Source organism: Eleginops maclovinus, chromosome 10 (assembly GCF_036324505.1).
Source record: "Eleginops maclovinus isolate JMC-PN-2008 ecotype Puerto Natales chromosome 10, JC_Emac_rtc_rv5, whole genome shotgun sequence".
NCBI classification, from domain to species: domain Eukaryota; kingdom Metazoa; phylum Chordata; class Actinopteri; order Perciformes; family Eleginopidae; genus Eleginops; species Eleginops maclovinus.
Window position 1 is genome coordinate 10,784,765 of NC_086358.1, and position 13,019 is coordinate 10,797,783.

Sequence of the window (13,019 nt, forward strand, 5' to 3'; positions counted from 1 at the left end):
AAAAGTAAAGGTGATGGCATCAACATATAATGTAAGTACCAAAGGAAAAAGTAGCCTGCGCAAAATTGCTTGTATAGCATAGTAGGCTATCACTTTTATGATGAAGATGATAATCTTCAAAAATGTATATTATTACTTAATAATTGAATTGTTCATTTTGTTTGTATAGTTAATCTGTATCTGCAAAGTACTTTACAATACCTAAGGTTATCAAATACATGTTGTGGAGTTAAAAGTACTTGCAGTAGAAGTAAAGTCTATAAAGTTGCAGAACGTAAAATCTAAATCCTATGTCATTACAGTATCAGTGAGTTAAAGTATGCGTGTTACCTTTGGTTACTGGCAGTCTGACATCTTATATTTAAAGTAAAGACTTCTCTTTATGATCACTTGTATTTGTTTTAAAGCTTTTTCTCATTGAGCAATCGTGCTCGACCTTATTAGGGACAGGTGGAGGAGAACCAAAAAAATGCAATGACCTGTCTACAACAAAGCCGATTGGACAAGCATGCCGCCCGCCAACCAATCAAACCAATGCACCACTACAGACCAGTCTCTACGTTACGGACGTAGCCACGCAAAGCATACAACGATTGTGGCAATTTAGCTTGTTTCAAACGCTAGGTGTGTATATCACTGTAATTGTTTGTTGGAAGATAGCCTAGAGCTAAGTAAAACCATAGAATGTAAAACCCGAACTGTTTACTTACGAATATGTATAAAAACACCATGTTTGCAGACGCCTAAAAAATAGCTATCAATATAAATAAACAAACATGCAGTAGCATTAGCTGCACAACATTAGTATTAGCTTTAGCCTACTAGAAAAGGTGCCAGTTATACTACTATAATGCAAACGTTTGAATCGTTGTGATAATTTGCTAATCCGTGCAGGAAAAGCAGTGTCAGCAAGGTTGTTGATGCTAACAGGGTCCAGCAAGATGTATGGGGATATTGCTATACATTCATAAAACTGTCACATATGAGCAATGCAAGGTCATAGAAGGTATAGAAACCTAAAATGTATTTTTTGTTTTAGGTTATGATGATGACAACCCCATTCATACTCCAAGGACTGACAGTGAGAAGAAGAAATGCAACATAATTGTCCTCAGGAGGGATTGAGCTTCTCTGCAAACTGCCCTATCAAACTTAAGGTATGTTCAATGACTTATATTGTGTTCTTATGCACTGTTTTTTGTTTTGTATTAAATGACAGTACAGCAAAGGCAGCATAGCTATAATATGACATCCTATATTACAACACACAATGAAGCATTTCTGGTCAGCATTATGATAAGACAAAATACAAATTCATACTGTTTCACTAAAACATTAGACACATATTGCACACAAATGCAATCCCAAGAAGCAGCCCTACTATTAATCCTTATTTTGTGAAGTTTAAAATATCCAGACTGTCTTTTGGATACAGAGAGTTTGTTATTGTTTATTTACGCACCACTCATGTTCTGTAAATGTTTCTAGGTGATTCAATTTCACTGACTTATTGAATATTATATGAATATTATGATAATTTATCCCCTAAAAACAGATGTATAAATAATTGTGGCTGTACATCCTACTGACAGATGAGCTTACCTTTGTCTGAAATAGCTAAGAATCCAATAAATGCATTGTTTGGATGCTTAAATTACTCATACCTTTTCAGTTTGCAAGGTTTTTACGTGAAACCTTCCACCTTTCATGTTATTAATTCTCCATCAAATGGGTAAAGTTTGGATGCATGTAATTAAGAACTCCGGCAATGTAAATGAAACGTTTCAGTGAGTTTTCATGACAGTGATATATAATACATAGATCATCCTCACTTATTTAGATTTGCTAATTAATCAACATTATTTATTCAGGAAAAAAAGCAAACTTTGTAATTAGCAAATGGCCTGATCTGTTGCAGCAGACTCAGCAAGAATTAGGAACTTAGAATTTGATCTGGAAGTCTAAATAACTAATTAGCATTGTGATTTAGTAAATGTTACAGGAAGTCAGGCAAAAAGGGTGCTGCTAATGCTTGACGTGTGGATGATTATATTAGCCAGTAAATTAACAGACAAATTAATCTCTGTGTAAATAATACTATAATGCGGTGTATATGTACACAGGCTTCTCTGTTTTTTCCAGAAGCGTTGTGTTTACATTTAACAATTACTGACAATGTATGCCACTAGATACTCTGTTGTGTCATTATATTTAGTGCAAAGATTAACTTGTACTGACACACGAGTTACAGAATAAAACAAACAATAAGTCAGCTTTTCAGAATGCATTATCAAAGCAAACAAAGTAAAATTCTGTTTCTTTTGCGTTTGAAGCTTAAAAAGAGAGAGATCTGGTCTAGTTTTCAAGCAGGACTGGTGCTTCGTAGCAGGCAGTGAGTGAGCACATTAATCTAATGCATCAGCAGGTCCACATTTGTTTTAATGCAAACTGAAGAGAAGAAACGCACTGCATCTCAAGGGAGAAGAAGCTTAAAATTTCCGTCTAATGATAATAGATGATAATGTTAATGAATTGTCCAAACATAACAAATGGAATGAATTACTGCCTTAGAACCAAGTCTGTTTCATTAAAATACAATAAAAAGGAAAGATTAGTTTTATATGGGAAATAACTTTCCTCTTTGCGTTATTGATGAGCGTAAGGGGAACATAACAAGGTTGGCTTGAGCCTCTGGTCAATATTGATAAAATATTGCTGCTATATAGTGTAGCCATTTTTCTTGGTTGCTCAGGTAACATTGAGCTAAATCAAACACGCGTCAATGTTGGTCAAAGTATTACAATTCCAAAGTTTTTGGGAGACAAGAATATCTAAAGTGAGAACACATGCCCATTTAAAAGCAAGAGGTGAGGGAACTAAAGTACAGTACATAGCTTCTTGGATAAAAACCATAAGCTTCCATCTGTCTTGATGATCTTATTCCCCAAGTGATGTTCTTTCACTTTGCGGCCTGCCTGTGTTCACAGTAGTCAGAACACTGGGATTATGTGCTGAGGCTACTCTCTCTCTGAGGCGACCTTGTATGTGTTACAGTACTGTTAGCCCTCGGCCTCGAGCAGTCAAACACACACTCAATCACGCCTGTAACGCTTGCAGTCAACAGCAGACTGTCGCAGGCCGTTTGCTACAATCTCAATTTGTATTTCGTCTCAGACTGTGATGACTTGACAGAGAAAAATAAGAGGATTTGTCTTGATCTTCAACTCTCCCTTGAGGAAGTAAGTCTTCACCTTGAAGTTTAGCAACTGCATGGCCAACTGCCTCCAACCAAACTATTTCCCATCTGTTACAATGTGTATTGTTCAACGAACTGTAGGCATGTACAATTATCCACAATCAGTTTTATATGAAATCTTTATCGATATATCTTTCTTTCTTAGTAGTCTGCGCAGCTACAGTTGATACTGTGTATGTCCTAACCACAATCTGTCACCTTTTCACCTTTTGTAAAAAAAATGAAGCAGATTTGGAGAATAAATAAATAGTTAATTTTCTGTTGATCAACCACCCGATTATTTTAACTTACAATTGTTATTCATTTACAGAATCTCTACGTTTGTTAGTAAAATCAGTGTTGAGGTTTTAAGTTGACCACACTCAATGCAGCAGCCTCTGATGGTAGAGCAGTCCTCTGCCAAGCCCGCATCAGTAAACACTGCGAGCCTCTAACGGTGAAGCACTGTAATGGCTCAGTCTTGAGCCTGGCCAGAACATCGTATGAGGTGCTAAACAGCAACTGGCTATAAATATAAGTGGTGAGCGCTGCCAGTTGCACTCTTGCGGCTGAAACGAGCCCAATGATGGGAGCTTGAGAAAGAAAAGGGATATCACTGGTCACTAAATCATTCTGTAATCAGCTCTCTATGCAGGATCATCCATGCATGTTCAACGCCCCATTCTGGAAAGCTCCAGCAACAGAATGCTCCAGCTGACCCCATCTGTACCCCATCTCGTTTTGCATTATCCCTAAGCCATAAAAGTCCCATGCAGCACAAAAGAGTTAATGATTCCCTTTGTTTTGTTGGGGGGAATAGAACCAAAGCAAATGACAACAACAAATCCATCAAACTTAGCAGCAGTGAGCACATCAGCAGTTTTTGCCAGCCCACCAGAGGCCTAAAATGCACATATTGCATGCTGGCCCCCCAAGCAGCAGGCGGCCCTGGGACTCGCCAGCCCCTTGGTGGCCAGAGAGGACTTGATAAATGACTGGAGCAAACTTCTCTGTCACCAGTGAGGGAGGAGTCCCCCACAGTAAGCTACATCATCCTAACAGCATTATTCTTTTCATGCCCGTTGTCGATACAGGCGTCCTGTGATTGGCGTCACGCCCTGCACAGGTTAATTGGAATCCTGAACTGGAAAACAGCAGGGGAAAAGAGCAAATATTGTCGCCCAGAGAGTTGCCCAAACGAAAACCACCAATATGTTTGTCGATTCCAATCCATGGCGAAGAAATGAAATGTTAACAATGTACAAGCACAGTTTGTGCAAATGGTTAAAAACAACAATCTAGTGCCTTCTATTTTAGTTTGTGTCCTAAAGAGCTGTTAGTAAAGACTTAAGAAACAAAGAGATGTTTTTATTTAGAGTTTTGTAACAGGCACGCACACAGATACAAGGTCTCATTTAATGTGAAAGCAACATTTATCAGAGTACTTGGGGAAGATGTAGAGCTCACTTTCCAAGATACAGTGTGCTATTGAAGTCCATTACTGGATTGGAAAAAGGTAACTCAATCACTGCATGTCTCCGGCCACATAAAGCGTGTACTCCGACCACAGGCCACCCTTGTGTTCAATGACCTACGGCATAAACACAACAAGAGCAACACCTTGATAAAGTAGCTGATCATGATGGGAAACCCACAGACACCCCAGACATACAATAGCTTGCAATTGAGAGTTTGACACATATGCACTTAGTTAAAGTAAATGCCAACAATGTTATCTGGGTTTCATGCGTGTGTGCAGATTTTCTTGCCACATGTCAGGATTTGGGACAAATGTAGGACCATTACACTGGAATGGACAGCTTTCCTCATCAGGGCAAATAGAGGACAATGTCAGATGGCCTTATTGATAAGTTAATGAGGCAAAAAACACTTCCTGGGAGACCCATCCAACACCCAGTCCACAACCATCCCCTCAAATCATTGATTTACACATTATTCACATTGCCGTGTTTACACTGCAGAAATAGTCTAGGTAATTAAACGTCGCGTCTACATAACTTAACCATTTCCTTTACTCTTGATGCACAATTATCCTACATGGTCTTGCTGACATATGTTTGCTCTATTGTGTCGTCAACGGGACGAGCTGCAGGGAAATCCCTAATGAGACCCGAAATACTTGTTTCATGTTTGAGCAGTAATGGAAATTACTTTTCCTTTTTAGAACAGGCGACGAGACTCACAAGAATCACAGAGACAGCAGATCAAGAGTAAAATGAAGTATGCAAATGTAATCATATTTATCAGAGAATGCTTATGGCAGAAAGCTATTAATTTCTCCTCTGCTTCTTGACACTTTAACATATGCATCACCTGCTTCCCGCAAATGATTATTTTTGTGTTTTCCATCTCCGTTGACAGAGCATTATTTTCTTTTCCATTGCGTGTTGTTATTTTTCCAAACTTTCTCTGTCTGAAGAGTGTAATGGCCTCTGATTGAAATTTCATTCAGAAAAACTAAGTGAAATACATGTTGTGTATTTAATGGAAAAAATAATTGCACGTCAGATGAAACAAAGCATGACGCATAGTAACCAGGAAGAGCGACTGAAAACACAAGTCAGCAAAGAGGTCAGGCTGCTCACTCTCTCATTTGCTGCAATTACTCGCTACACTCATTCATTTACTCACTCCATCACTCTCTCACCTGACTCATCTATTGCTCACACACTCACTCACTCATTGATTTAGCTTTCCACAAGATAATTTGATAGATCCCTATAATACAGTAAACATTTCACATCATCATGTACTTTACAAAGGATGATTGTTTTAAGAATGTTGATAATTTAATTGTATGGAGGTTTAAGTAAATGGCAACTCCTATGGCCATATCTCTGTTTCACTAGTTGCAAAACAACACATTCCATTATTAAGTAGACTAACTAACCAGGGGTTTAAACATGTTTAAATTGTAATGTTTCTTTCCAACAACCCATAATGTGTTACACTACTTATGACCTTGCGTCTATTTCCAAACTTTCTTCGACCATACTACAGTATTCTTCCCTCACAATTTCCACAAAGATAATTATATCAAAAATGGAAATGTTGCAGACCAAGGAACAGAAACTACTGACTATTTAAAGAGCTTCCAGATGACACAGTATGTTAACTTGCATTGCATTTTAGACTACAGTCCTTAAACTAAGCAGAAGGACGCCAGCTTTGTGCATCAGACCTGATATAGCACAATTTAGCATCAGATGGTCTCACTATGGCCACCATATTTGTTACTATTACCACTATGAGTTTGTAAATCTAGCGAAATATATCTTGCACAAAACCAGTTAGAGACATACGACATGCCTTAACTGTTTTGTGATCAGGATTCTCTTATTTTCTCATGTTTTTTGCATTTCTATTCAGTACTATACGTATATGTAATCGTCAAAATGTATTCAATCCATGACAGAAATGTAGTACAGTAATACTATTAATATATGCTACGGTATTATGGTCAGTAGTTTGTTATCATTGAGGTGAAATAGTGCCCAAAGTCGTTCTTTTGCACTCTTATTTAGAAAGAAAAATTCCATTAGTACAAGTACAGTTCTACACCTTCAATAAATGATAAGGTCAAGTATTGATAAGCAGTGTTACCTCCTTCAGTCATGAAGGTGACCCCTGCAGAAATGTGAAAACCCACTGACATGCAGAGAGCTCTCTGGAGAAGCACAGTTGCTGCATTTGAATGAATAGAAAAGCAACATTTCCTGTAAAGACTGTCTGTGAGACTACTGTACAGGAGAGCCATTTCAATTCATCCCCGGAGCAGCCCACAGGAATTGAGCCCATATTGAGCTCACTCCTGGGCTCTGAGAGTGGTCAGGAAGATTGATTCCTGGGCTAGATCCCCGCTCACTGAAGACTGAAGTGCATTTCTAGTTTGAGCTTGTGTGTCACATGACCTTGTAGGTTTGAGAAGAACACAAAACCAGGAATGTTATTTTAGAAAAACCTTGTGGATATGAAATAATGTCAGTGTTTTTTTTCCTTAATACCATTTAGAGTTGTGGTCCTCCTAATCATCGTCTATCATAATAGAACAGCAGGCCATCATATCTTCACTATGTACAGTGTAACGACCTGTGGGTTATTGCAGGGACAGTATGGTGGTGATCACTGCATCTGCCAAAGTGCCTCTAACCTTTTGAGTATCACTTATAATTAGCGGGGAGAAGACATGCAAAAAAATACCAGATGGTAGCATTATTTGATAGTCTCCCAAAATGACGACCACGGTCCTTTAATTCTTGTGTGATAGTTTTAATTAAAATGGCTTGTCAAAACGACAATTTACGCTAAATTGATGCTATGCATGATGCTATTAATACAATGTCACTGACATTCCTATTAATTACCCTGACTAGTTGATATCACACACATCTTCATTATCGACACAAAGATTAAGATTGCCTTAGCTGTTAGAGGACTGGAGAACCATAAGTGATGCATTTATCTAATATCAATTCAAAATGAACATTAGCTCATTTTGAGGCTGGCTCAAGTCAAAAGTGATGTACTTTACCTGTCATATCTGATATTTGTGTTTCATGTTCTTTTTTTCTTTTTTTTTTCATCTCTTGCTCTGTGACCTGAGAAATGGCCCAAACAATGACAAGCTTGACAGGAAAAATTGTGGACAAAACAAGTCTGTATTTGGCTAACCAACCAGCAAAATTGTCTGAAGAGGCAGTTTATTCAACAATCAAGATAAGCTGATTATTTCAGTCTACTATTGAACATCTACACATCTTGTCAGTAGTACATTCAGAATACAATTAACTATTACTGAACTGAAGAGAAAATGCAAGCAACATTTTTATTCATGGTGTTTTGGGTTTATCAGTTATGCTGAATGATGAGTTATAACAAATATGATGTAGTATCCAGAGCTGCAGTCTTCGTCTTTTCTTTTTTGATCAATAGATTATTTCTAAAACATGTCAGAGATATTTAGTTTAGTGTTATAGTGGAATTTGTAAACTGGAAAATATGTACATTTCTTCTTCTTAAAAATAAATAAACCAATTTATCAATCAACAAAACCACAACAGAATACATCTTTGCAGAATAGTCTGTATACTCTATAGTTTAATAGTCTGTCAACAACTTTCACAACATAATATCAATAACTTATAAAAACAATACAATTCCTCAATTTATTTAGGAAATTCTTTGTCCTCAGACATGGGGGAACATACTCCACCACAATGTCTATTGATCAAAGAAATATATATAAAATAATGTTAGTTCTGTTTCCGTGTGTTGTGTGAGTCCCAGGTCGCAGTAAGTGAACAGTTCAGTCAGGTCTGTCTGCTTCATCTGTTTTTTCCTGTGACAGGGTAGTCATCTTCATTCCCTTTGTCCTTACTTTGGAGCAGCAGGTAATATATAAAGGTCTGTGTCTCCCTCACCTCTCCACTTGTCCTCCTGGACTGAGTAATGTCTGAAGCGTCAGACCTGGCCTGATACGATGAGTTATATCCTGATTTCAGAGAGGTGGACATTTCATTTTTTTGTAATATAGACGTTTTTATGGTGCGGTCATGTATGATTCCATCCCATTGGCTTTGAGGTTTTATTATCAGATAAAAACCAAAACCTGTGTCAGTGTTGGGTTAGGCATCCAAAAATAATTTGAGTGCATTTTCTGTTTCCCTCCCATGTTATTCCCAATTTAATGAATTCATTTTTTGAATATTGTATATTTATGTTTTCTTAATGTAGGCAAAATGAAGTGAAAGCACGTATCTAGCACATTTCTATCTTAAAAGACAACAAAGCAAAACCACATGCTTGTATTTGATACCAGGGTATATTAATTGTCCATAGTTTACGACTGTTTGTCCACACTGTTATCCTTTGTTTTATGGAGCCCACCACAGTGAGCTCAAAGTCAAACTCGATATGATGAGGTATTAGCCTCCGCCACCATTTCACTCAGACATGTCAAGGTCAGGTCACTGTGGGATTGTCCCCAACCCCCAGCGGCCGCAGCCACACATCTTCCCTCTGTTGGAGGCACATTATTTGTGTTCACCTCATCACAGCTCGGATGGGCTGTGAGGAGATAATAATAAGCCTTTAACCTTCTAAATGATTACATGTGTAAGAAAACATCTGGTTTTGCTGCAGCTGCTTTGATTTTGGTAGAAAAGGCAGCAGTAAGTTGTACTGTTACCATCACGTACGTGTTTGCAACATGGGTATTTACACAGACATGTTTTGCTCTGTTTTATAGGCCCTCCATCCTGCAGTAAGCCTCCAATGATGAGCCTACCCTCATGCCTGATGAACTTGTACTTCAGAGCAATGAGACCTCCGGTTTTCTGCCTTGGTGTTTACTCTGAGGCTGCCAGAGGAGGAAAGAGAGGGGATCCATTTGTCCCAAGGTGAGACACACTCCCCAACACCCAATGTTAAATAAACACTCCCAGACCTCTGGCCAGCTCACTCCAGCCACTGGAATACCATTGGTGTGTCTAGATGATGGAGGGCTATTGTTATCTATCGCCTCTGCACTCTGCTGAGAGGCCAAGGAGAAGGCTGGCCACAGCGGCGTGTTACATATAGACTCGCCCACTCACATTAAGTTATGTTCGTTGGTCCTAAATAAAAATAGAAAAGGAGATTTTCCGACGCTTTCTTAGAATAACATCTGATTGAAGAGGGAGAGAGGGGAAACAAATGTGAGTGCGGCTCAGCGTGTGTTTCATCACCTGCAAAGCCAATGAGGGAGAGCGTCTCCGCGTCAACAACTGTAAAGCGTATCCCAGCTTCAGCTGCGGCTGCCATCTCTGCTGCACGCTACACTAACCAAGAATGTGTATTTCTGCAGATGATTAAATCAATACCATTTTGACAAGACTTGTTGGAACATGCCTCTTTATTTTACGCAATTCCTTCCCTTTCGAGAGGGAGCATTTATCAACCTGCCGGGGCGCTGTCACCTAATGGAGATTGTTCTTTAGTCTGCACTTGATAGAAGGGAACGATTATGATGCATGTCGATAGTTTACAGAGATATTGACACAGGAACAAAGAGCAGACCCTTGCGGCTGATAGCCTTTTTCCCTCAAAGCACCGTGGTCATGTTTCAAATTCTCTTTCACCTTCAACATACCTCTCCCATGATGATTTCCTTTGTTTTAGTGGTCAATTAAGGTCTGAGGCTCCATAATGCTGCAGTTGTTGAGGGGACTCCAGTGTTCCCTTTTATTTACTTTTCAACACAATCCAGGCATTCCTTCTTCTGTCGTCTTTAGGCCTTTGCCCTTCCCCCAAACAACAAAACCTGTCACCTCAGAAACGCCTCCACATGTACTCTTTGCTATGGCACACAAGGAGTTAATGATAAAACCAGCCCTGGGTGTGACAACAAGCCCTGAATATAATGAGCTTGAAGGAGACAGGAATGAGAAAAGGTGGGATGCATATAAAAAGAGGGAGGAGAGTGGGAAAACAAATGATGAGCTCCACCTATAAATTCTTCATCTGCATTGGCTGATTGGAATGGCTTGACTGTGCGCTCAGCTGTGACTTAACAACTAATCCGGTTTGTAAGTTATTATTTATCTCCAGGAAAGTTTGTCAAACTTGGGCTTTGATTTTCCACCCTGATTTCCCTCTTGTGGCTCGCTCTCGCACATGCTCCCCACATAATTTATGACTGCCTCTGGTCTTGATGACAGATTATTAAAAGTAGAATTAGTTTTTTGTGCAGGATTTCTCCGCTGGGAATTGGGAAGGCAGTGCTCTCCACGGAAGGTCTCTTACGAGGTCTCCATTACTAATAGAAGTTTTTTTTCTCTCTGATGGGGGGCAAGGAGACTAATGATTTGAATTTACTGTGGCAGCCGTCACGTGGTCTGGAAGGCATCAGTCGAACAGACAAGAGGTTAACTTCCTCCCTGTGGAGAGGTTTATTGGATTGTTTAGCAGCAGAAGGATAATGTTTTTGTCATAGACTGCTGCGGCAAAACAGCGGTGTGGCAGAGAGAAGGGGAGAAGAGAAATGAAGGGAGGAAGGACACAGAGAGAAAGGGGTCGAGGGATGGATAGAGGGGCAGTGAGGAGAAAGGGCTGAAATGGAGAAAACAGCATGATCGTCAGCAAGGAAAAAGCAAGTTATTTCTAATATCGGGGGACAGATGCTATAAAGCGCGGTGATAGCATACCATTCCTCTTCAGCTCTTACATGTGCTCAGGAAGAAACACAATCCCATTCAGCGGTGTGCACGAAACATAAGTACACACCACATTCAGCCTCACTCACAGACAAAAAGAGAGATGTTAGTTCCTTTCACCTGATGGCCGTTTGGAGCTTGTACTCCCAGCATGCCTCGGCAGTATGGGTACCAGAGGGGAGTCACAGCGCAGCTGAGAGCCTCGGCTTAATCTTATGCATCATTAAGCACTCAGCGGCAAGCCAGCGCTGTTCATATACATCATCCACGCTTAATAAACATAATGATGACATAAGATGTAATTCTAGATGAATTTTCATTTTATAGGGAAATGGAGAATTCCTGTAGAAAGGAAAGAAAAAAAAGTAAATTATCTGGGAAGTACAAAATAAATTATGTTTTTTTCCCCACTTAGATGAATGAAGGTGTTTGGTGCATCTGAGTTGGGCATAGTGTGTAAGGCTCCATATGGGGGGTGGTGTTGATGGTGGCCATGAGGCTTTCGGTCATGGTGATGGTGGCTATGGTGTGGCAGGTGTGGTTGGAGGAGCGGCGGGGTTGTGTGGAGGGGGAGTCGGAGAGAAATGGGGGTGGCTATTGTGAAACGTTTGCAATTTTTAATTCCTAATCGCGGGGCATGATGGACAAGCTGAGACACCCCAGAGTGTGGAGCTCATCCATCATGGAAGGAGGAAACCAGAGAGAGTGAGAGATGGGAGATGTAAAATTTCAGATGGAGTAACCTTACAGGGGGGGGGGTGGAAAGGGAAAATAGATTCCCGATAAAAGGCGAGGATGTGGGAGTGAAAGGGCAGCGGGTACTGTGGGGGGGCATCACGGGCCTGAGATTGCTTCATGTCTCCCTGCTGGGACTCCGAGGTAGCTTGGCCTGGAAATGAGTTCCGCTTTCAGGGACTCTACCAGACATTGAATCACCCTGAGAATCACCCTCGCTGCACTTGTCTTCAGCAGATAGTAGACATAAAGTGGTCGCGACCTGGCAATGGTAAAGTGAATACCAATGGGATATAATCAACCAAGGAAACAGCAGAGCGTCTCAAACACATGACTGTAAATGCAAAAAGCTCTCCAAGAATCTCTGCTTTTCTACTTTCTCTGGAGCATTTTTTTCCTCCATTTGTAAACCAGCAACATATTGACGCAAAGAAACCCTTTTGCGTGCTGGTCACTTTATATGGTTTGACATGACAACTTTATCTACTAAATGACTGTTGTTGTTCCCACCTGATGGTTTCCCTTTTGTCAAAGCTAGTTCCACCAACGGTTTGTGTCCTGATAGCAGAGAGCACCCTAAGAGTATGTGAACTGTACATCAAACATGATAATGTCTCATTATGTCTGAGAATTAATAAGCTTCAGTGTGTTGAGGTCCTGGTTGCCTGCCTTTTTTTTTTAGGCGTAATGCGAGTTTTAGACCTCAGCAAGTTTGGAGCCACTGGAGCATACGAGCCAGTATGCCAGTGGGTGAGCCAAGTCTCTCAATGCAGGGATCATTACCACCCCTCTTTCTCTCTGTCGTTCTCATTCTCCCTCCCTCGCTTCCTATTCGG

The 13,019-nt window shown here is 40.1% G+C and overlaps 1 long non-coding RNA gene across 1 annotated transcript in view; it reads left to right on the forward strand.

Moving 5' to 3' along the window:
* The first annotated feature begins 492 nt into the window (after nt 1-492).
* Nucleotides 493-13,019, forward strand: part of LOC134871153 (uncharacterized) — a 59,625-nt gene continuing 47,098 nt past the window's right edge. The window contains exons 1-3 of the long non-coding RNA XR_010166637.1: nt 493-624; nt 1,040-1,157; nt 9,504-9,654. This is a non-coding gene — a long non-coding RNA (uncharacterized LOC134871153). The remainder of the gene's footprint in view (nt 625-1,039; nt 1,158-9,503; nt 9,655-13,019) is intronic.